The sequence below is a fragment of the Sus scrofa genome, chromosome 1 (genome assembly GCF_054392235.1).
Source record: "Sus scrofa isolate SSC_HxYL_T2T_F1_AM1 chromosome 1, Sscrofa_HxYL_maternal_Yorkshire_Landrace_v2.0, whole genome shotgun sequence".
Lineage (NCBI taxonomy): Eukaryota > Metazoa > Chordata > Mammalia > Artiodactyla > Suidae > Sus > Sus scrofa.
The window spans coordinates 21,870,116-21,892,355 of record NC_139383.1 but is presented as its reverse complement, the minus strand read 5'-3'; the positions used below and the strand labels follow the sequence as shown (position 1 = coordinate 21,892,355).

At 41.6% G+C, this 22,240-nt stretch overlaps 1 long non-coding RNA gene across 2 annotated transcripts in view; it reads right to left on the bottom strand.

The window, feature by feature from the left end:
* LOC110256604 (uncharacterized) overlaps window positions 1-21,932 on the bottom strand; it is a 138,558-nt gene extending 116,626 nt beyond the window's left edge. The window contains exons 1-2 of one of the 2 annotated variants that reach the window (XR_014845306.1): window positions 21,805-21,932; window positions 17,918-18,089 (exon numbers count right to left, since the gene is read on the bottom strand). This is a non-coding gene — a long non-coding RNA (uncharacterized LOC110256604). Of the gene's footprint in view, window positions 1-9,270; window positions 9,327-17,917; window positions 18,090-21,804 lie in introns of those variants that run through there. The other variant, XR_014845305.1, reaches the window with a different exon arrangement.
* Between the last annotated feature and the right edge of the window lie 308 nt (window positions 21,933-22,240).

Sequence of the window (22,240 nt, the reverse complement as noted above, 5' to 3'; positions counted from 1 at the left end):
TCTTGGAGGTTGGGACACTTGGGCAGAGAACTCAGTAAATGTCAAGAAACAGCCAACTTTGCGGAGGGAGACGTACAGTCCAGGTAGAGGGAACAGAGAGTACGACAGCCCTGAGGAAATGAGATTGGTGCTCTAGGAACAGAAAGAAGTCCTGGGAAGCCAAGAAGGAGTGTGATTAGGAGGGAGAGTGACAGGAGAGGTGGTGGAAGCTGTGTCAGGGGCCAGATCAGAGTGGCCTGGGCATGGAATGTATTGTTATATGTAATTGGAAAGTAAAGTAGGGTTTTAGGTAGAGTGCACTTACAATTCAGCATCTAAATGCAGCATGTGGTTAGACTCTTTTAGGCAATCCCAGAAGCTCTCAGAACACTAGCGGCATGGGTGAATGGATGGCTAACCAGGGATCAGAGGTGTCCTTGGGATCTATAAAGTGGACAGCTCCACACACGATTTTTTTTTTTTTTTGGACTTTATAAGAGACCCTAGTACCTTACACAGATACAGTTTCATAAGTATAAACACCAATCATGTGCATCCAAATGACATATGGATACTCCATTTCCTAAGCATGTGTGTGAAAATGAATGATATCCAAATTTAAAAGACAATGAATTCTACAGATTGCTTCTCGTGTTCTCTGTGGCTCTTCTAAGACTCCGTGTCTGGTGTGCAGGCCACAAACACAATCTAAAAGGGAGCAAGGGAAATCTCAGCTCTTGTTCCAAAGCAAGTGCCACCCTCAGGAAGCCCCCAGGACCCTTGGGAAGAACCCATCTGTCTGCTCTCACCACTGTGACAGATCAGAATCTTTGGTATCGAGTCATCATTTCATGGCCAAGATTTTGTCTCCAGACCATAGCTCACTCATTTCTGACAACATGTTCAAAGTGAAACACGCCTCCCCACCCCTCTTCCTTTCTTTGAAAATGTATGAGTTTTGCAGTTTTGTTAAAATCAGAAGTTGCTTGTGATTTTCAGAATGAGATAACCCTTTAACCCATCAACATGCAGGTGGTAAGATCTAAAGGGCTGGGAAAATATTAAATGTAGATCACGTTGGAACATACAGAATGAGACTGAACATTCTTACAACAAGGAAGAGGATGTTAAAATCAGGCAACCCAACAAACCCCAACCAGGAGAGAGTCGGAATTATTCTCATTCATCAAATTTTGATGCCTCTGGGGCCCCAGCAGAGAAGACACCAAATCCTCCATTGTCTAAGGGATGCTGGTTAAAAGGTTACCATGCAGAAAAGTGGCTCCCACTTCCAATTTTGCCTGCCTTGTTCCATGGAATCAGGGTTGATGAGGGAGGCCCAGATGATTTGTTCTGTTGCTCTTGTCCTGATATTTGATCTCAGGATGGCACTAGATGTGGTATATACCACATGGCCACCTGCCATAAATCCTGTGTTTTAAAGGACTTTTTATGTATGTATGCATATATGTATGTATGTATGTATTGCTTTTTAGGGCTGTGCCTGCAGCATGTAGAAGTTCCCTGGCTAGGGTCGAATTAGAGATGCAGCTGCTGGCCTTTGCAACAGCCACAGCAATATAGGATCCAAGCTGAATCTGCAACCTACACCACAGCTCATGGCAATGCCGGATCCTTAATCCCACTAAGTGAGGCCAGGGATCGAACCCACATCCTCATGGATACTAGTCAGGTTTATAACTCAATGATCCACAACGGGAACTCCTTTAAAGGACTTTAAATAGAAACACACTCACACAACTCAAAATGCAAGGCTAGGAGACTCTTATCTGTTTTAAACCTTTCAACTTACAATTAAGGAAATAGATCCCTGACGAATGGTTAATTTTTCGAGGTGGCAGCAGAACCAGGACAGGAAGTCACTTTTCCTTCTGCCAAATTCACCCAGAGCCACTATTCTGTTTCACAATCCTCCCAAACCTAGGCTCGCAAACAGCTCTCCTAGAGCTCAGCCACGTGGCATTAAAGCAGTTGTGGGGGATTCTGCCGAAACAGGATCAGGGTGGATCCATAACCTCCAAATATGATATGGCCTTTACCACTTTTTTATTCATCCTTTTCCTTCAAATCACAATGATTCCTAATCTATCTCAAATTAGACATTGAGAAACCCTCATCACCACAAAACACAGCCAGAAATCAGGACGTAAGCTAGAAAGGCACCTTGTAGGCAAAAATAGTTCTCTCGTGGTCCACACTAAAGATGGCGCATGTTGAGTCCTTTCAAGGCTTCGTTGGTGTCTCAGACCCCAGTTTAATAACCTTAACAAGCTTGTTTGAAGGGTTTTTCAGAGTTCAAAAGACTGGGGGCAGCAAGGAAGTTAACAGAAAAAATGCTCCTCTGGGTCAGAGCTGCAGGCCAGATCCCGCCGGCACCGAGAAGGTGCCCCGGACTGCAAGGCAGAAACCACCACCACCAGCCACCAAATACAGACACACTATTCCAAAGGATGGTGTCCCACAGCTGCAGGAGCTCTGCAGCCAACTCTCCCAACAGCTCAGGACAGCAGCTGAGGCTTTAAAGTTATCCCTGATTAAAACATCAAAGAAAGGTTTTATTCTATTCATGAAGCTTTGAAGAAACAGAAAAGTGCAATACATCTTAGCAAGACTGGCAAGACTCTGATGCAATAATGTGTCAACAACTGTTAAAACTGTATTGTTCCAAGGGTATAGACACACAAGACTCCTCAGCAGTGTAAGGGCCCCAGGGGCTTTGTGTGGTTCAAACACTCGGTTGTCTTCTCTTCAGCCTCCCCTGAACATCCAGCTCCAGCCGGCCAAGGCGATCACGTGCTGACCCCCAAATTTTACACTAAGGAAACAAGCATCTTGGAAAACCTCAGTGTAAATTACAGATGGCCTGGATGGTGAGCATTTTTGAAACAATGTCCATTCCAGCCCTGGGTCCATCCTCTACCATACTCAGCAAACCCTGAGGGGGTGGTTGATTCTTTTACATTTTCTACCTAAACTGGAAGGCATCTGTATGCATTGCTATCAACCTCCTCTTGAAGTGTACTTTGTTTGGTATTGGGATTAAAAAAAAAAAACAAAAAAACAATGTCCTGGACCATGCTAGTTAGACGAAATTCTTGTCACAGCTGTTTTGTTAAAAGTAGGCATTCTTTTTATGATCTCTACCCCTCTCCTCCTGAAAAATGAATGTGTTTTTATGGTTTCTCCTCATAAAAAGCAAATTGGACACCAAAGAATACTATTTTTAAAACAAAGAGTCTTTAAAAGGAAAAATTCTGTTCTGAGGAAAAAGTGGTCCCATCCCCCCACCGAAGTTACAAAACAAGAAAAACTGGCTCAATATAAACTTGGGGACACTGAGGTGTTCTTCTGAAGCTATTTATAGACAGGGTGGTTGTTCAAACTCTAGAGTTGGGCCACAAAATCTAAGTATTAAGAATCACTTCCATGCACAAGAGAAGGAGCCACAGTCCTGGATTACTGGGGTCGCCTCGTAGGAGGGTCATGAACACACCAGTAACTATTCTAAGATGGAAGACACAGCCTTCAGGGGGAAAAAAAATGTGCAAGAGCTCTTCTCATCAGGGGCTGCCTACAAATAAAACCAGTGGCCCAGGGTGGCAATCCCTAAGATCAAAACCCATTAGAAAAAAAGTATGCCACTAACTAATTTGGATTTCCACACCCAACTCTTTCCCTATCTGGCCAACTGTAAACTGGTCTTTTTCCAGGTGGACTGAACAACCTTGGAAAATAAAAATTAAAAACAAGCCAAAAAAAAAAAAAAAAACCAACAACCATCAAAAACCCAACCCCCAACAAAACTAGCCTTTCTTAATCAAGCTGTTTCTTTCCCTACCTCCCCACGTCCAGTGTGGACGTACAAACAGCCACAGCCTCACTCAGATCATTCCACCAATCCTGCAAGCAGCTGAGAGCTTAGCTAAAAGGACCAGCATGGTCAAAGGGAATTCTGAAACCAACTAATGTACGGCTTGGTGTTGTTTATTGGAAATGGGAGAATTATTCCATGACCTAAGTGTTGACCCCTTTAGTGTGCGTTCCCAGACAGCTGCGTTCTTCGGAAAACTGCACGAGAACACAGGAGAGGACAAGAACCCAAGATGACCGGGAAAGATTTTGCTGGCACAGAAGTCAAGGGAAAAAAGAAAAAAAGTGTTTTTGAACAATACCGTGTGACTTTAGCCATGTAAGTACTTATTCTCTCTGCAGAGAGTGTACATAACTAACCCCGGCCAATTATGAGTCAGTCAGCATTGAAAAGAAGTGTAAAATGAAAGGCAATTTCAAAATTATTTCAAAATTAAGTTATAACATTAGGTTTCTGAAAGTAAACATCTGGTTAAATGTGGTAGAAGAAACAGGGATTTTACTTACTCTCTTCTCTTTAAGCTCAAGGAAGAAAACCATCGTCAGTGAAACAAAGAAATGACCATGACCCAAACAAAAGAACCAAACATACCGCCAAAAACTCTAAGGCCTGGACGGAGCTGTGGAAGGAGGCTGAGGACCATGTCTTTAGAGCTTGGGCAAAATACTATTTTCCTAAATGTCATATCTGAGAGGCAAAGCCAGCATCCTTTGCAGGGCTTCAAGTAAGGTTATGCGGGCAGGGCCCTGAAAAAGGAAGCCTGTCCTAGAGGGTGAGCAGAGGATGCTGGAATCAAGCCCTTGCTCTGTTCTGCAAGCAGAGCTAAATCCTTTACCACCCAAAGACAGCGTGTGCTTACCAAGCACTGGCCGGCAGGCATCAATAGGCCTGGCCGAAGGGATGCCCAGATAGCTGGTAACACATTACCTCTGGGTATGCCTGTGAGAGTGTTTCTGGAAGAGATTTGCCTTTGAGTCTGTGGACTGGGTCAAGAAGACTGCCCTCGCCTGCGTGGGTGGGGCTCCCTTAATCCACTGAAGGCTTGAAAGAACAAAAAGGCAGAGGAAAGAGGAATCTGCTCTTTTTGCCTGAGCTGGGACATCCATCCTCTCCTGCTCTCAGTGTTCCTAGTTCTCAGACCTTCATACCTGGACTGAGCGACACACTGGCATTACTGGTTATCCAACTTGCAGATGGCAAGTAGTGGGACATCTTGGTCTCCAAAGTCATGTGAGCACATTTCTATAATAAACCCCCTCCTTTATTTATAGCTACAGCTAGCTAGCTGTTTTCCTTTGTATCTATCCATTGATTGATTGATCAGTCTGGAGAGCCGTGACTGACACAAGAAAGAAAAAAAGAGATAAAAACTGAAAAAATAATTGGCAAACAACAGAAGTCAATCAAAAGTAAACTAGCAAATATGCACATCTCAAATTATTATTATTTTTTTTTTTGTCTTTTCGCCATTTCTTGGGCTGCTCCCACGGCACATGGAGGTTCCCAGGCTAGGGGTCGAATTGGAGCCATAGCCACCGGCCTACACCAGAGCCACAGCCACAGCAACCAGCAACGCGGGATCTGAGCCGCATCTGCAACCCACACCACAGCTCACAGCAACGCCAGATCCTTAACCCACTGAGCAAGGCCAGGGATCAAACCCGCAACCTCATGGTTCCTAGTCGGATTTGTTAACCACTGCGCCATGATGGGAACTCCCACATCTCAAATTTTGATGAACACTGTTAATTGAACACGTAGAGATGTTCGTTAATATTCACTTCCAACACGATAGATGAGAGTCTTCCCATGTCCATGCTAACTTTGGATATTTTCAATCTTTTTTAATTCACTGTAATCTGTTGGATTAAAAAAAATGGCTTCTCTTAATTTTAATTAGCATTTCCCCAGTGATTAGTGAGGTCAAGCACATTTATGCATATTTGGCCACATCTAGAAGTATTCTCCTGTGCTGGGAAGAATCCTCAAAGAAACATGAATGACATTCTCAATTGGGAAGAAGGAGACTCAGTACTTTTGAGGCGGACTCTGCTGGCATTTTCAGTGTAGAGTAAGCTCGGTCATCAGGGACAGACTTTCTTCTGAGAAAATCTAGAGGGTCAGATTCTGTTATGAGGTTTTCTAAATTTGGGGGTCAGCCAAAGGCACAGGAAAGAGAAGAAACAGAATCAGAGGAGTCAGAGAAATCTTATTCAGGGTCAGATCAGGCATTATGCTAGGTTGCATGGCTAAGAAAAGAGGAATCCTAGAAAGACTTTCGTCTCCCAAAGTAGCCTTGCTGGCACCCACAAATTTGGGAATAATAATCTGGGAGCCAAGTTTTAAATCTCTGAAAGTCCATGATTAGGGTGCAAATAAGCACAAGATTCTTGAGTACCTGCAATGCACCAGACACTGTCGTAGGCATTGAGCAAATCAGAAGGCATCGTAATTCAACATGGGCTCTGGGTCAGGCAGAGGTGAGAGAAAATCTGGCTCATAAACGACAGAGCACAAAGTAAGGCTAGAAATGCCCACTTCATGGAGAGCTATGATAATTAGGCAAAACAAGGTATTTAAAGCATTTTTGTCTTGGACAAAGTAAATGCTCTCCATATATATTACGTCCCACCCCTTTCCTCCAATTCACTTTAACGGTGAACTTGCCATTATCAATCTTCGTTACTGTAACAAGGTTCACGAACTGAACACAGAACCAGTGATGCTGCCTGGGGCTGCTCCAAGCCTCACAGGCAGGGTGAGATGATTCCATGGGAGAACGGGGTGAGGATGGATGACCTCTGCTTACGTCACAGTCTTATCACCAGGTGGGATAAAGTAGGGTTTATTGTTTACCTGTTTATGAGCATAAGCTGTGCTGGATTCTTTACAAACATTAGACTACAATGACAAAGCTCTTGAATTCGCTTTAGGAAAAAGAGAAACACAGGGGGTAGCATTCGTATGCTTCTAAGGAGAAAAGACTTAGGAAGGGATGAAAAGGGGCTTTAGGTCCTGCTTTTCTGTAGGAGGGAAGAAGTGTGTGTGTGTGTGTGTGTGTGTGTGTGTGTGTGTGTGTGTGGTGTGTGTGTGACTGATGGAGCCCTGTGTGGCAGGGAGCAGGTGAGAGTGAGGTCACACCAACCACCAGGCTTCAAATTTGAATTCTTCACCCAGGGTTTTGATGTTTTCTTACATACACATCAAACCTGACAACTATCTAAATTTTTTTCTTATCATGAGCATCTTATTTCCTCAGACGTTTTTACTTTACAGTAACAGTGCTTAAGAAAGGGTATCATGCTCAAGATTATTTAAGGAAAGGAACCCTTTGCCATTTCCATCAGCTGAAATAGCCCCAAATGTGAGAATGTGCATCAGCTCTCCCTGCTGTGCAAATCAGAGAGCGGCTTGTAGGGTGGCCTTGTTTATTTTGGTAAATGTGTGGGTAGGGGAGGGAAAGCGGCTGTTTAAAATGCATTTAAAACTTTTAGTTTCAGATTATTAAACCCTATGAGAAGGAACTTAGATTTCCCAGGAACAAAGGAAACAAAGCTTACTCCAGAAATATGTCAGGCATAAATACACTTATTCTTTGGGGTTCTCTTTTTGTGGAGTGAGTTAAGGATCTGGTGTTGTCACTGCAGCAGCCTGGGTTGCTGCTGTGGCACGGGTTCGACACCTGGCCAGAGAACTTCTATATCCCATGAGTGCAGCCAAAAAAAAAAACCAAAAAAAAAAAAAGCCCAACCAAACCAACCAGGAGTTCTCATCGTGGCACAGAGGAAACAAATCCAACTGGGAACCATGAGGTTGCAGTTCGATCCCTGGCATTGCTCAGAGGGTTAAGGATCCGGCGTTGCAGTGAGCTGTGGTGTAGGTCACAGATGCAGCTCAGATTAAACCCCTGTAGCTGTAGCTCCGATTAGACCCCTAGCCTGGGAACCTCCATATGCTGTGGGTACAGCCCTAAAATAAATAAAAAATAAATAAAAAATTTAAAAAAATCAAAACAAAACAAAACAAATACAACCAAACCAAACCAAACAAACAAAAAACCCTATTTAAAGCCACATTGTTAGCTATTTGAATAGAGAGTTGAGATATTTCCTACCAATGGGTAAGATAGTTTGACTTCACCTGTGCATTCAGAACTCACAGGCTCCCTGCTGGCTCTTTACCATAATTGTGTAAGGTCATGACTCCTTAACCTCTCCTGGGCCTGGTTACTGTTTCTGAACTTCTGATTTGATACTCTAGCCAAGCGTTGACTTCCAGGATATAGACCTTACATGGTTTTGCCTCCTACTTACGTCTATGACTTTTCTCACTCCGTCTGGGCTACTGATGCTTGATCCTCGGTCTGCTTCCAGGGCCCGAGTCTCTGCCATGGACCCCCATTGGCTGAATTATTAACTCTTGAAGCAAATGTACCTCTGGGCTCCTGAACTGCTTCCTCAGTTTGGCACCACATAATTGAATCATATTAAGTATCAAGGACAAGCTGTTATTAATGTTAATATGGAAAAATAAATGTAAGAATAGCCAGGAAATCAAAGAAAAAGAACAGCTACAAGGGAAACTGGCTCTAGCAACACTAAAGTCTGCTGCAAAGCCTCTATATTTACAACAGTTGGGTACTGGCATATTATGGCCCAAACAGATCAGTGGGGTAGCATAAAAAGTCCTGAAAAGACCCAAACACAGATGGAAATTAAGTGTGTGACAAGGACATCTCAAATTGCTGGGGCAAAGATAGGGAAAACTGGGTAACTACTGGAAAAAGACAAAATCGATATTTCACACTACACATAAGAATAAATTCCAAATCAATCAAGAATCTGAACATAAACATTTAATCTATAAGTATGGGAAGGAAATATGGGTGTAGTCCTCTTTAACCTTGGTTCAGGGAAAGTCTTTCTAACCATGATTAACAATCCAAGGGGGAAAAAATATAGATTGACTTGCATGGCAAATGCACTACACGCAAAGTTAAAAGGCATTGACACTCTTGGGGGAAAAGATTTGTAGTTTATACCAGAGGCCAGGGGCTAATATCCTCAATATTTGAAGAATTCTTAAAGAGAGGGAAATTACTCAAATCAAGAGAAAACAGGAAAAAAGACAGGAACCAGAAAATTCATTTAAAAATGTATATATGTCATTTAATTACATGAAAAGATATTAAATAATTCATAATTAAAGAAATGCAAGTTATAACTATACCATTTCTCACCTATCAGATAAGCAAAAATTTAAAAAGCATGACAACACATCCTGTTGGCAAGATTAGGGAGAAACAGGCCCTCTCATGCTTTGCTGGTGGGAACAGAAATTGGCACAGCCCTCTGAGAGGGGAACTTGGTGAAGACTAACAAAACAACTCATGCACCTACCTCTCAACTGAGCCATCCCACTTCTAGGAATCTGCCCTGAAGACACATCTCCAAAACTAAAAAAATATATATGTACAGATTACTTATTGCAACACTGTTTGAAAACAACCATGTTTTTTAAAAAAATAATTATATTAAGTAACCATATGCAAATAACCATGCTTAAAAAGAGTGGCTGAATAAACTATAGTACATTCAGACAATAGAGTGCTATGCAGCCATAAAAAAGAATGACAAAGATTTCTGAACTGATATGGTGTGTTTACTAGGATATATTAAATGAAAAAAAGCAAAATGTAAAAGAATACCAATAGGATGCTACTCTTTGTGAAAGTAAAAAAGGAAATGAGAAATTATACATGTGTCTGCTCCATAGTGCAAAAAGAAATAGAGAAAGGGTTAACTAGAAACAAATGAGATGGGTTACATTCAAGGAGCAGGTGTTGGAAAGCAAAGGGGGTGATGAGAACAGGATAGAATGGTTTGATGGGGGCAGGAAAGTGACTTTTCTGAGTAAGCTCTGACTTTTGGCAACCACAGTAGTGATTCACTTAAGGTATTTGGATAGATAAAATCAGCAAGGATGGGAAAGGGAATCCAAATGAAACATGTATCAGAGTCCAATCAGGAGGTGGAAATCATGCAGTAATTTGAACAGGGAAATTTAATATAAACTTTGACATGGGAGTAACCATAAAAGTCTAAACAGTACTCTAAAAAATACTCTAAGGCAGAGAGAGAGTGTGCCTAAGAAATGAACAAACTTGGAAGGGCCCCCTCCCCGAGGATGAGATTCAGACCTCACTGGAGAGGGCGTGGCAGATGGAGATATTCAGTGAGTGCAGAAAAAGTAGAGGATAACCTGGGCCAGAGCTGCTCCACTGTCACCTAAGCAGCAGGAAATAACCCTCCAGAGCAGGTCAGTGGAAGCTGGCAGGAAGGAAATGCAGCCGGGGCCAGCAAGCAGAGAACTCTCCTCTGGGGTCTAAGTGGCCAAGGCTGGCAGACAGGCACACGGAAGGATTTGGGATGTTGGAGGCCTGCTCACCAGCAGAGCAGTCTGGGGCCTGGAGTGCATGATGTGCAGGCTGAGAGGGCCCCAGTGAGGTGGTCACTGGACTGGCCCTGAGCAACGAGCTCACCAAGGGACTATGTGTTCTGGACGAGCAGCACTGGATTTCCCCCACCACCCCTGGCAACCATAAAACAGCAGCACCCTGGAGCCAGGAGGAGAAGCCCCTTTCTCCACAATGTCCCTCCAGGGCCTCTCGCTGGCAAATTCTAACACTGTGCTCACTGAAAGGAAGAAGCGCTTAAAGGATCCACCTCCATTACTGCAGAGTAGATAATGAAGGGTGAATTTGGAGCTTAAAAACAAAACATTGATAACTAGCAGAGAAGACAAATAAATAAACTTAACTATATAATAGCGAGTAAATAACACAACCACACAGAAGATGGAGAAAAAGGGGCCAACCTCAGTAACTTTGAAAAAGAGTGTTTTTACTATATCCACTAAAACCAAAGAGAAAAATGAACCATTCACAAGTGTACTTATAGGGGTATAGGAAACTACTTTCTGTGAATTCTAGTATTGAGCAAATAAGTGGCTATATTGTGGCTAATGAGAACCTGGTTTATCATTGTCAGAGAAAGGGGTAACAAATAAACAGCATTTAGGATAAACCTTGTGGTATCTGACTGGAACAGGAGGGACCACTATGAAGTCAATGGTTTTTGGTAGATAGATAGATCGATCGATTGATCTACAACCATGGACCTGTGTATACTCATATATATTTCTAGTGCTCTCTACTGAGAGGAACTAGAAACAATGATACTCCAGCAGCAGCAAGAACACCTAATGCCCAGCTCTTGATTTCTAAATACCACTCACTCTCCAACAGAAAGAAACAGGGCTCCTCAGAAAGATGGCTCTTGCCATGAGTAGGCAGCAAAGCACAAGACAGACCTGAAACAACTTGGGCTGCCAGGAAGTAAGTGCTTTATTTATTTTTTGGGCCATGCCCATGGTGTGTGGAAGTTCCATGGCCAGGGATCAAACCCTCTCACAGCAGAGACCAGAGCCACAGCAGTGACAATGCTGGATCTATAACCCACCGGGCCACTAGGGAACTCCAGGAAATAAGTGCTTTAAAAACAAAATGATGGGGGAGTTCCTGCTGTGATGTAGCAGAAATGAATCTGACTAGGATCCATGAGGACGCAGGTTTGATCCCTGGCCTTGCTCACTGGGTTAAGAATCCGGTGTTTCCATGAGCTGTGGTGTAGGTCACAGACTCGGATCGGATCTGGCATTGCAGTGGCTGTGGGGTAGGCTGGTGGCTACAGCTCCAAATCGACCCCTAGCCTGGGAACCTCCATATGTTGTGGATGAGGCCCTAAAAAAGCAAAAAAGGAAAATGATGGGAACATAGCAGAAGGATACAGGAGCCAGCCTGAAGGGGTTTGGGGGCCAAATTCGAACAAACAAATAATGATAGTAATAGATTATAGACCATGGAACATAGTAAGAATCCATGAGTCCATGCTGATATAAATAAATAATTGAATAAACAGGGAGAAAGAGAAAGCTCTTCCTTACAATAAAATTTCAATTAATAAATATGTAGAAGTAGAAACAGCAAAAGAATGTCACCATTTTCAAACACTGTAATAATCGTTGTTTTAAAGAAACAGTTCACAAACATAAAGAACAGACTTGTGGTTGCCAAGCCGGCGTGGGTAAGGGAGGGATGGACTGGGAGTTTGGGATTATCAGATGAAAACTATTATATATAGAATGGGTAAACAACATGGCCCTACTGTATAGCACAGGGAACTATATTCAACATCCTGTGAAAAGAACATGAAAAAGAATATGTATATATTCAGAATATGTATATATCTGAATCACTTTGCTTTACAGCAGAAATTAGCAATATTGTAAATCAACCACACTTCCATTAAAAAGTTTAAAAAATTTTTTTTGTCAAGAATGATCAATAAATGATAAAATTAGTGGCAAAAGTATTATGAGAAATAGGATATTTACATAGTCTCAAAGTAGCTTGCTTACAAAATACTTACTAATTGATAAGGAAAAATAGTTTACAATGGGGAAATCTTCCAGATACTACCTTAACCAAATGATCAAAGTTAGTTTCACTAACTAGTATGACAGGTAGACATCGTGTGCTTCTAGGTAAGATGCACTAAGAAGGACACAACATAACTTCTATAGTAGTTAATGTACAACACAAACATATCCATGAAGAAAGAGTAGACAAACCCAAATTGCGGAACATTCTGCAAAATAACCAGCTCGTACTTACTTTTTTTTTCCCTTTCTTTTTCCTTTTTACAGCATTTCCTGTGGCATATGAAAGATCCCAGGCCAGGGGTCAAATGAGAGCTACAGCTGTCAGTCTATGCCACAGCAACTGCAACGCCAGATCTGAGCTGCATCTGCAACCTACACTACAGCTTGAAATGCTGGATCCTTAACACACCAAGAAAGGCGAGGGATCTAACCCACATCCTCAGAGAGACAATGTCAGGACATTAACCTGCTAAGCCACAACAGGAGTTCCTGGCTAGTGTTTTTTTAAAGGTTAAGGTTGTGAAAGACAAAGAAAGACTGAGGAACTGTTCGAGTTTAAAGCGACTGGGATGAAGCAAACAAAGCATCTAGGGTGTGAAATCTACAGAAGCACTCACTCCCAGGGTCATGTGAGTGTAGAGTTGGCCCTGAAGGAAACCAAGGAGATGTGACAACTAAATGCAACATGTCATTCTGGTTTAGGTCCTGGACAGTAGTGGCAAAACTGGTGAAATTTGAATAAGATCTGCAGATTATATAATACAAAGGTATCAATGTTAATTTCCTGATTTTTGATCATTGTACCATATTACGTAAGATTAACATTTGAGGAATCTGGATATACAAGAGGGTTTCTTTTCCCCCCTTCGTACAGTTTTTGTTAAAATGTAGAGTTAACTTAAAATGAAGAGTTAAGAAAAAATTTTAATTGAAAAACGTTAAAGACAAACAACAAGTAAAGTTAGAGGTTTCTGGTCAAGAACCTAGCATAATGTCACAAGCAGGGCATTGATTAACTAAGGAAATTATAATGCATGGTGAAAGGTGGCTTTGGAACCATCCAGATGTGTGCTCAAGTCTGGCCTTCTTAGTAGCTGTGTGATGCCAAGCTAGTTACCTAGTCTTCCTAAGCCTCAGTTTCCTCATTACACATTTACACAAATGGGTCGTATTTATACCTACTTCATATTATGATTATCTGTATTCCAATCTGTATGATGATGATCTATATGCAACCAACAATATTTGTAAAGAACTTAGTGTAAACTCGATCGGTTTGTTAGGATTAACCACATTAGTGACAAATTGCACAAGGGACACTAAAGGGCTCCTTTAAGAGCAGGTAGATACATTTTTAAACTTATGAAGTGGACAAATAAAAGGTGATTACTTTTTATCAAAACGTGATTCGTGGGCTTCTTTTGGAGCAAATCGGGTTTCTTTTTAATTCTGTAAAAACGGATCTTTGACATAAAGTAATTATCTGTCTGATGCCTTAAGCAGCTGGGAAAAGGGCCACCAGAGAGTATCTTGGGCATAGAGAATCCGGTTCACTAATAAGTTTTAAATGTTGACTCTTTCAAAGGGTTAATGAGGAGCCAAACTCCCTGGTTTGTCTTCTCTAAGCAGATACTGAACTACTTAAATGTGATGACATTGATCAAATATTTGAGGTTAACAATTGCTTGTAGGTTCATGCCTTCTCCTTTAATGCGTTTTTTGAGATAACTCCAGCATAAATAATGGGCAAGCCCAGAAGAAAGTTGAAAATGGCTAAAAGGATTCTATTTGGTGCTATTTCAGTGCTAAATCAAACACTAAAAGGTCTGGTGTTTCTAGGGATACATTTATTTTATGAAAAGGAAGTAAGACCAAGAGACTTCTGTGGCAACCATTCCCTGTGTAAATGAGGAAAACCATCACAAACAAAATATTTCCAACAATCCTTTAAATTTAGGAACAAAGTCTACATTCCTGAATAAATTTTCTTATCTTTAAAATGGACTCCAACGTCTTAGAAACTCTAGTGTTTGAATATTAACCCCAAAGAATTTCCATCCAGTCATTTGGAAACTCTCCTCAAATTCATGCTAACCTTAATGGAGCCAGAGATACTGTCTGTCATCTTTCACTGACTCCGCGCTGACTCCGAAGAACACCTGCCACATTGGATATCCCAAATATCTTCATCTTTGACTCCTCATCCTACACTGCTCCCCTTCACACAGCAGTAACTTCTACCTTATGTTGCTAAGATGTGATCTATTTAATTCAGCAAGTGCCACCGAATTCATTGCTGATAGCTCCACCCTCATCCAGCCCCTTCCTATTCTCCAGCCTCTGAACAAGCAGTGACTCTCCCCTTCTTCAGGACTCACCTCATCATTTGAATTCTCAATCTCATACCCAAAAGACCCTTCCAATGTATCATTTATTTTTCTGACTTTATTTCAAAAATACATAGCTTTCTCTTTCCCTGAATATCTTCTCTTCAGCTAATTCTACACTTACTGTCTCCCTGCCCAAATCATTGAATCATCCTTTAAACCTGGCATCTATCCTCATTTATCTACTGAAATAGACCCAAGAACCTTTTTTTTTTTTTTTCTTGCCACACTTTTAAGGCCAGGGATGGAACTTGGGCCACAGCAGCAACCCAAACCACTGCAGTGACAACACGAGATCCTTAACCCACTGCCCCCCAAGAGAACTCCTCCAAGGACTTTTTATTGACACCTGTCTTCTCTGTCTCTGCCACTTCTGACTTTGGTGGACACATAGGGCTCAATCGTAACTCTAAACCTTTGCCCCTCTGGCGGCCAGACCTGAAATCTTCCCTCCTCTTCATTTGTCTCATTCCTACTCATCCTTAAAGGTCCAGCTTGAGCCCCTTTTCATAGGTGAAGTCTCACCAGATTCCCCCTTCTCTGAACTCTTGTAATTCTGCCAGTAGGATCCAGGTGCAACTCTGAATTATGCTTCAGAGAACTACCTGGTTCCCACTTCATGCAGTCTTGCCCAGATGGTCTTTCCTGGCCAAGGAGTGAGCATGTAACACTAATCATGCCAACTGGATTATCTCTCCAACAACTAGGAATCCTGAATGGAGTGACTGAAGGTGAATGGAGCTAAACCATCTTGGCTGCAGGGTTCTGCTGAGCCTGTGCCCTAGTCCTACCCCTAGGATCCTGAGAGGTACAGGAGCTGGTCTTCCCCGACTTAGCTCTTCCACATCTCCTTCATTTCTGTGAGCCATGCTTCTTTATCTCACATTGACCAGAGTATTGTCTCTGCCCACATCCAAATATACTTATGAGGATTCTCCTCTTGCCTTTTATTTAAATAATAATAATTTAAATAAATTCCTTTTGTTACTGTTAAATTTAAGGGACAAGGAGTTAATTAAGCCTTGTGTACCAGTGAGACAGGAAGTTTCTTGAGGGCAGAAACTTTGCCTTACAACTCTATATATCTTACAGAAGCTTTTAACAGTTTAATTGCATGATGATAATTATATATGAAAATCTCCATCAATAAACAAAAAGATATGAATAACTATCTGAGATCATCTTTATGATTCTATGTCACAGTTTAGGGCCATTCACTAATTCCATAAACACATCCCAAGTGTGAACGATTGGCTATGCATCAAGTTAGACACTGGAGTTGTGTGCAAGATGAAAAAGACAACGTGGCTCCTATATCTGCAGTTCGTTCTTCTTTCCAGTTTAACCTGTGTCTTATACAATGATAGTACCTAGGATCAATCTGGCACTTCTAATTCTGAAACCTTTTCAAACAATGCATTATTTGTTATTTCTGTTTTATAAATGGGAAAGCTGCTGATGGGTCATGGGACCAAGATCAAATAGAGCTACAAGGAGAAGATATATCTCGTGATCTACAGTGATGTTCCTTCCTTCTCGCTCTACCTCAGTGAGAAACATTTCCTTCCGGACATAATTAAATATTGGTATTATATTTTATTTAATTCCCACATTACATCCAACTCATGTATTATTCCTTTGTTGTTCGAGATAAAGGCAGTTTCTGAGTTTTTGCCAGAGGAAAACAACAGAAGTATAACCTGGTTCTGGGACATTCAACTAAAAAATATTTATGTAGTGCATGCTAAACGCAATGCATCTGGCTTTCCTCTGATCACACCACTCAAGACATACCCACTCCCTGCCCTCAGTGAGTTTATGATTGTGTGTGAGAGTGGGGGATGCCATATATGTGGTAAGTGCTAGAATGAGGAGATACAGCCCACACTCAAGTTCCCCAAATTTTTATGTCCACAAAGCATCTGAGTTGCATTTCTCAGTCTCCCCTAATCATTTACATGTTGATTGAAACTTACCAGTCTTATTTTTCTCCCTCATTCCAGAACCGGTGTTCCTTCATTTTCACAGTATCACTTCTCTCCAAATTTTCCCTTTTTTTTTAGTTTCCCTTCCTAGTTTCGTATTTCCAAGGTGATCTCCCAAAACTTTCTGACCCATAGGGCACTCATAAAGACTCTGATGGATTCTCAGTGGTCCTCAGAGCTCTACAAAAAATTTCTTTTTCCGAGAAGCTGAAAGTTGTCTCCATCATATTGTCAATGGTTCGGGGCAGGACCAAAAGACCAAGAGCCAAAGGGTGCACCATGAAATTTCCTTTTTTAGGAATGCATTTTTGGCAAGTAGCATGTCTGAGTGTGCCCTTCTACTGTTTTTCTTTTAGGGTCAACAGAAGCATGTAAAACTTTTCAACTTTCTTCAAAACGTGTGCGGTGAAATTGACTTAATACAAGAAATAACAATAGTAGCTGCAAGTTACAAAGCAAAAGGAGCCTAGGACACACCTGTTGAAAGGGCAGTTGATATAAAGACTACATTTTCCATCAGCTAAGAGTTCACATTTGTCAATTGGTAAAGTACAACTTTCTGATAGTCTTAAAGATATTACATTTCTGAAAAGGGTATCATTCTCATTTATAATTACAGCTAACATAGGCAGATTGAGGCATTGCTAGAATGATTTGAGGGGCATAGGAGTAGAGTATTAAGAAATTTTATATTCAGTACATTTCTAAACTATGGCAGGTGAGAGAGATCTGAAAGACTACAAAATGTAAAATGAGGTCAGACAGTGATTTAAAAGTCCGTGTATTTCTTTGATCATAATAACACCTAGCAATTTTTCAGAGAATCTGCTAACATTAATTAATCCTCACAGCATTCTCATGATATAATATCAACAGCTGCATTTTGTCTTCATTGGTGAAGATGCATTAAAAGGGAGTTAAAAGATTGCTTATGTCTGGAAAAGAGTTAGAGGCAGAACTTGTTTCTAAATCTTTCATTTATAGTACATCATTAAGATCTCCAGCTTTGAGAAAAGACAAACCCAGGTTCAAATTCAAGCTCCATCACTTAATATATCAATGTGTCCCTAAGTAAGACACTTACTATCTACATTTCAGGTTCCCCATCTATAAAAAGAGAATATGTGATAGACTGCAAAAATAGGCCCAATTGTTGTTCATCATTTCCTTACCTTTTGCCATGCTATTCTCCAATACTCTTCCATGGGATGCAGCGCATAATTCCACATCCTCACATTTATCTATTTGGCTTGCTTTCCATTAGCCGACACATTGCAGTTAGGCTTGTGTGGAGCTTGCAATCAGAGCTTGCAGTCACCGACAGAACAGGTCCAGCCCAGCCTGCTGGAGAATGAGAGAAAAATGGAGGAGCTGGATTGCCTTGTTTATTCTAGCTAAGGCCAGGCTAGATCAGTCTCAGTGATCCAAAGAGCTGGTGTCATGAGCTGATCCAGTCAAGGTTGGCAGATCCACTTCGCCAGTCAACCTACCTGTATAAGCAATAAATACTTGCTTTTGCCACTGAGGCTTTGTGGGATTTTGTTATGTAACATTGCTGTGACAATAGATAACTGATACCTGATAGCAGTAACTATGACATGCATGCATATCAATGTGAGAAAATATGTCTAAGTCACTTAGTACAGAACCTAATAATTGTAATAATAAAACGATACCATGTACTTTTATTTTGGAGAAACAATTGCAGAATATGCAATTCATCTGTGGATCCTTACAATACCTGTCTCATTGAAAAGTTTTTACCAAATCATGCAGTTTTACTTTCAGCTTTTGTAAAGAACCAGGCAGATGATCCAATGGTATTTTTTAAGCCTGTAAATATTCTGGGATGTATTTGTCTAAGTAAAACAGTGCTTTTCCTTCTAGGATATTTATCTTGTTAAAATTTTTTAAAGTACAAAACAAAAAAACCACACACACAGAGTAGAAAAAGACATTCAAATTCATGACCTACTGAGAGAAGCCAAAGGCTAGCCTCATGAATAAACCCGAGTTATGGAGTTTTGTTCCAGCAGAGGGCTGGGCAGGGGAGAACAGTCCTCATCCTTTGGTTCTTTTCCTATTTGGGTAATCTTCTTGAAATAGTTCAGTATAATGAGGAAGACATGTAGCTCCAGAGTTTAAATTCTGCTTTTGCTTTTTACTGTCTCTGGGATCTTGAGTGCACTAAACTCTACCTACATTAATTCTCTCCTTCACTTAATAAATGTAAAATCTGAAAAAATAAACCAATAAATAAATAAGCTCAGTATACATTAACTCACTCCATAAGTGGGAAAAAGAACAGTAACCTCCAGAGAGTGCAGCAAGGATCATACAAGAGCTGCAAAGTGTTTACAGCTGTGCCTGACATGCAATTAAAGTCAATAAGTAGCAGCCCTTGCTAGGTGGGTCTGTGCTGTCAGTTCCATTTCTAAGGAGGCAAGGTCCTAGATTGTCTAAGCCAGGTGTGCCTCCCACACCTGGAGACAAAACGGCCCCTTCGTATCGAATTCCCTATATCCGTCCTAAGTCCAAAACGGAATCTCAGACTTTACACTCCAATGTGAGGAAAAGCCGCATTCATGAGAGAGAAGATACAAGGTTTAGAGGAATGCCAAGAGTGATGTTTCTCAGCAGTTCCCAAGCCATCTCACCTCACCTGAGAAAGTGTCCAAGTGACTTCTGACTTTGCACAGTAGTTCTGTAGTTCTGTCCATTATTAGTACAAAGACAAATCAATGCTCTCTACCTAACCAACCAGTATCATGAATAGACAAGTGACTTTCCCTCTTTAGACACTGACATTCTTTTTTTTTTTTGGCTATTCTCTTATTAACCCAGTGAAATTCAGCATGGGAGCCACAGTCTCCTCCGAGAGTTGACATCCTCTTCAGGAAAGGAGATCAGGAGAGAAGCCAAAAAAGTCTAATCGTCTCCTTCATGGAGCCACTTCCCCCACATCCTCCAGGAGTCAAAGACGTGGCTACTTCATCCCTTCAAGGCTTTTATGAATGCCTCTAGGCTGTGGGCTCCAAAAGCTGCTGAACAGGTCAGAACATTAATTACATTAGCCCCAAGGCCACTATCATCCCTGGTTCTCTTTCTCCTCTTGGATTCCACTCAGCTAAACTCTCCAACCAGGCAGGGTGAACGGTAAGCACCAGATGAAAATATGGCCCAAATAATATGCCAGCACTGTAAAATTCCTGAAATTGACTGCCACCTTATAAAAGTTAACAATACAAACTTTCTCTTATTATCAGTTCAATCTGTTGCTGCCACAGAGAAATTTCAGTCCAAAATTATGCCCTACCCTATTTCCTTCCACTGACTCACTTCCAGGCAGAAGAGGTAGTATTTGTGCCTTTGTGTGGACTTTTGGATCTTCTCTTCGCAGCTGCACCCTGAACCATCTGCCAGTATAATTGGATAGAGCTTTAGCACCTCCAAAATTTGATCTAAGACTCTCATTTTCCTTTTTTCTGAAATACCTAAGGGTCATCAGAGCACATGAGAACATCACAGCACCAACCCTAATCCCACAAAATTCACAAGAACAAACAAATTCCCAGTAAAAATCTAAACATCCATTTCCATCTGAGGGCAGTTCCCAAGCAAAAGATTGTATTTCCCAGAGCTCCACATGTTGTACTGCAGACACTTATTGCTAGGGCTCAGGGCAGACCAATGTAAAGATCTGAAGATTTGGTTTCATCCAAGTCTACAAGGAAATAAAAGGGGCAGGGGAAGAAGGGAGAGAGGGAGGGACAGAGAGGGGCCTCTTCCTTTAGATTTTAGGATGCCAGTGAATTTGTACCAGCTATTAGAATTCAGGCCTTGGGAAGCCAAGTTCACAAGAAGAGAGAAATCCTATATCAAGACACAAATTATGACACCGTGGGCTCCTTGCCACGCTTTGCCTGCACAACTGAGCTTACACACACAATTAAAACAGCAACTCGAGAATAAAAAGTTGAAAGATGTTCCACTGCCCTCCTTGCTAACTCTGCTGTTGCCAAGAGTAATCAGCAGTGAAAAGATAAAGCCATCAGTATTTGAATTTAAATGTTAAAATAATAAGAAAGCCTATGGTCTCCCTAAGGTTAGTTTATAATAAAAACAACTTCTTGATCCTGGAAAACTTATCTGGTTTCTTTCTTCCTTTCATTCTCCACTTAATGACTCAAGTTATTATTTCCATGGTGGTCTCCAAACCACACTTGGTTTCTATGTAGATTGGCATGTCACCTCCAACAATTTCACCAGCTGCCTTTTCCTCTGAAGAGAATACGATTAAAATATTAGTCCAGCTTCTGGACGAATCTGGCAAAAGGGGTTATAGAAATCAGTCTCCACACGGCATGTCACTCGCTCTGAAATGTGCAACGTGTCCTCGTTTCATTTGTGATGTGATGTCTCCACGGGAAAGTTAGGTACCAGCAAAGCCCACCTGAGACGTCTACCTCTTCTGCTTGTTCTTGCTGATGTCTCAAACCTGGAAATGGGAAATTGCAACATGTAGGTTTCCAGACGAGAAAAGAGGAGCTGGAGGAAATCATCAGGGGCCTAGGGCGTGCTCCTCGGGCTGCCCAGCTGCCTGGCAGCAATCCGTGGCCTTTGTCGAAGTCCCCACAGACAGAGGGCCTGCTCTGAAAGCCGAAGCGGGGAGAGGGGTTCTCCCGGCAGCACTCATGCAGCCGTCTGTCCTGCTGGCTGGAAACCATCCAGAGTTACAAATCCATCACTCAGCAAGCAGTTATTGAAACCGCCTCTGGGCCTAGCTTCGGGCTAAAATCCTTGCTTTTGAGGAGCTTACAATCTAATTACTGTAATTAGAGACCAATTGAGTATTAAACTATGTGACACTAAGTAGGAGTTTGAAGAAAGCGGTCATTGTGGGCTGGAGACATTGGAAAAGATTTCATGGAGCCTGCAAGACTTTGAAGGGAAAAGTAAAGTAAGACTTGATGCTTATGAAGTTAATAAAATGTGCTTAGGATTAAAAAAAGAAAGAAAAAAGAAAAAAACACACCACTGCATGGAATCTGGGGCTTACCTGAGGAGGAAATCCACCTACAACGGTAGCAGGTGTGCAGGGTTTCCCAGGCCATTGTGTCAGCAGAGCTTGTCATGAAGAAAATGGGATTCCTCTCAGGTCAGGAACAAATTTAATCTTTCCTGAAACTGTTTAGTGTTTGAATCAGGATGGTACCCCTGCCGATAAAAAAGTCAAGCTGACATCCTTAATTAATTAGGCTTCCAATATGGAAATGCCATTGAAAGAAATGACTTTCGGAGTTCCCATTGTGGCTCAGTGGTTAAGGAACTCGACTGGGATCCATGAGGACGTGGGTTCGATCCCTGGCCTTGCTCAGTGGGTTAAGGATCCGGCATTGCCTTGAGTTGCGGTGTAGGTCGCAGACACGGCTGGGATCCTGCATTGCCGTGGCTGTGGCTGTGAAGTAGGCCAGCAGCTTCAGCTCTGATTCAAC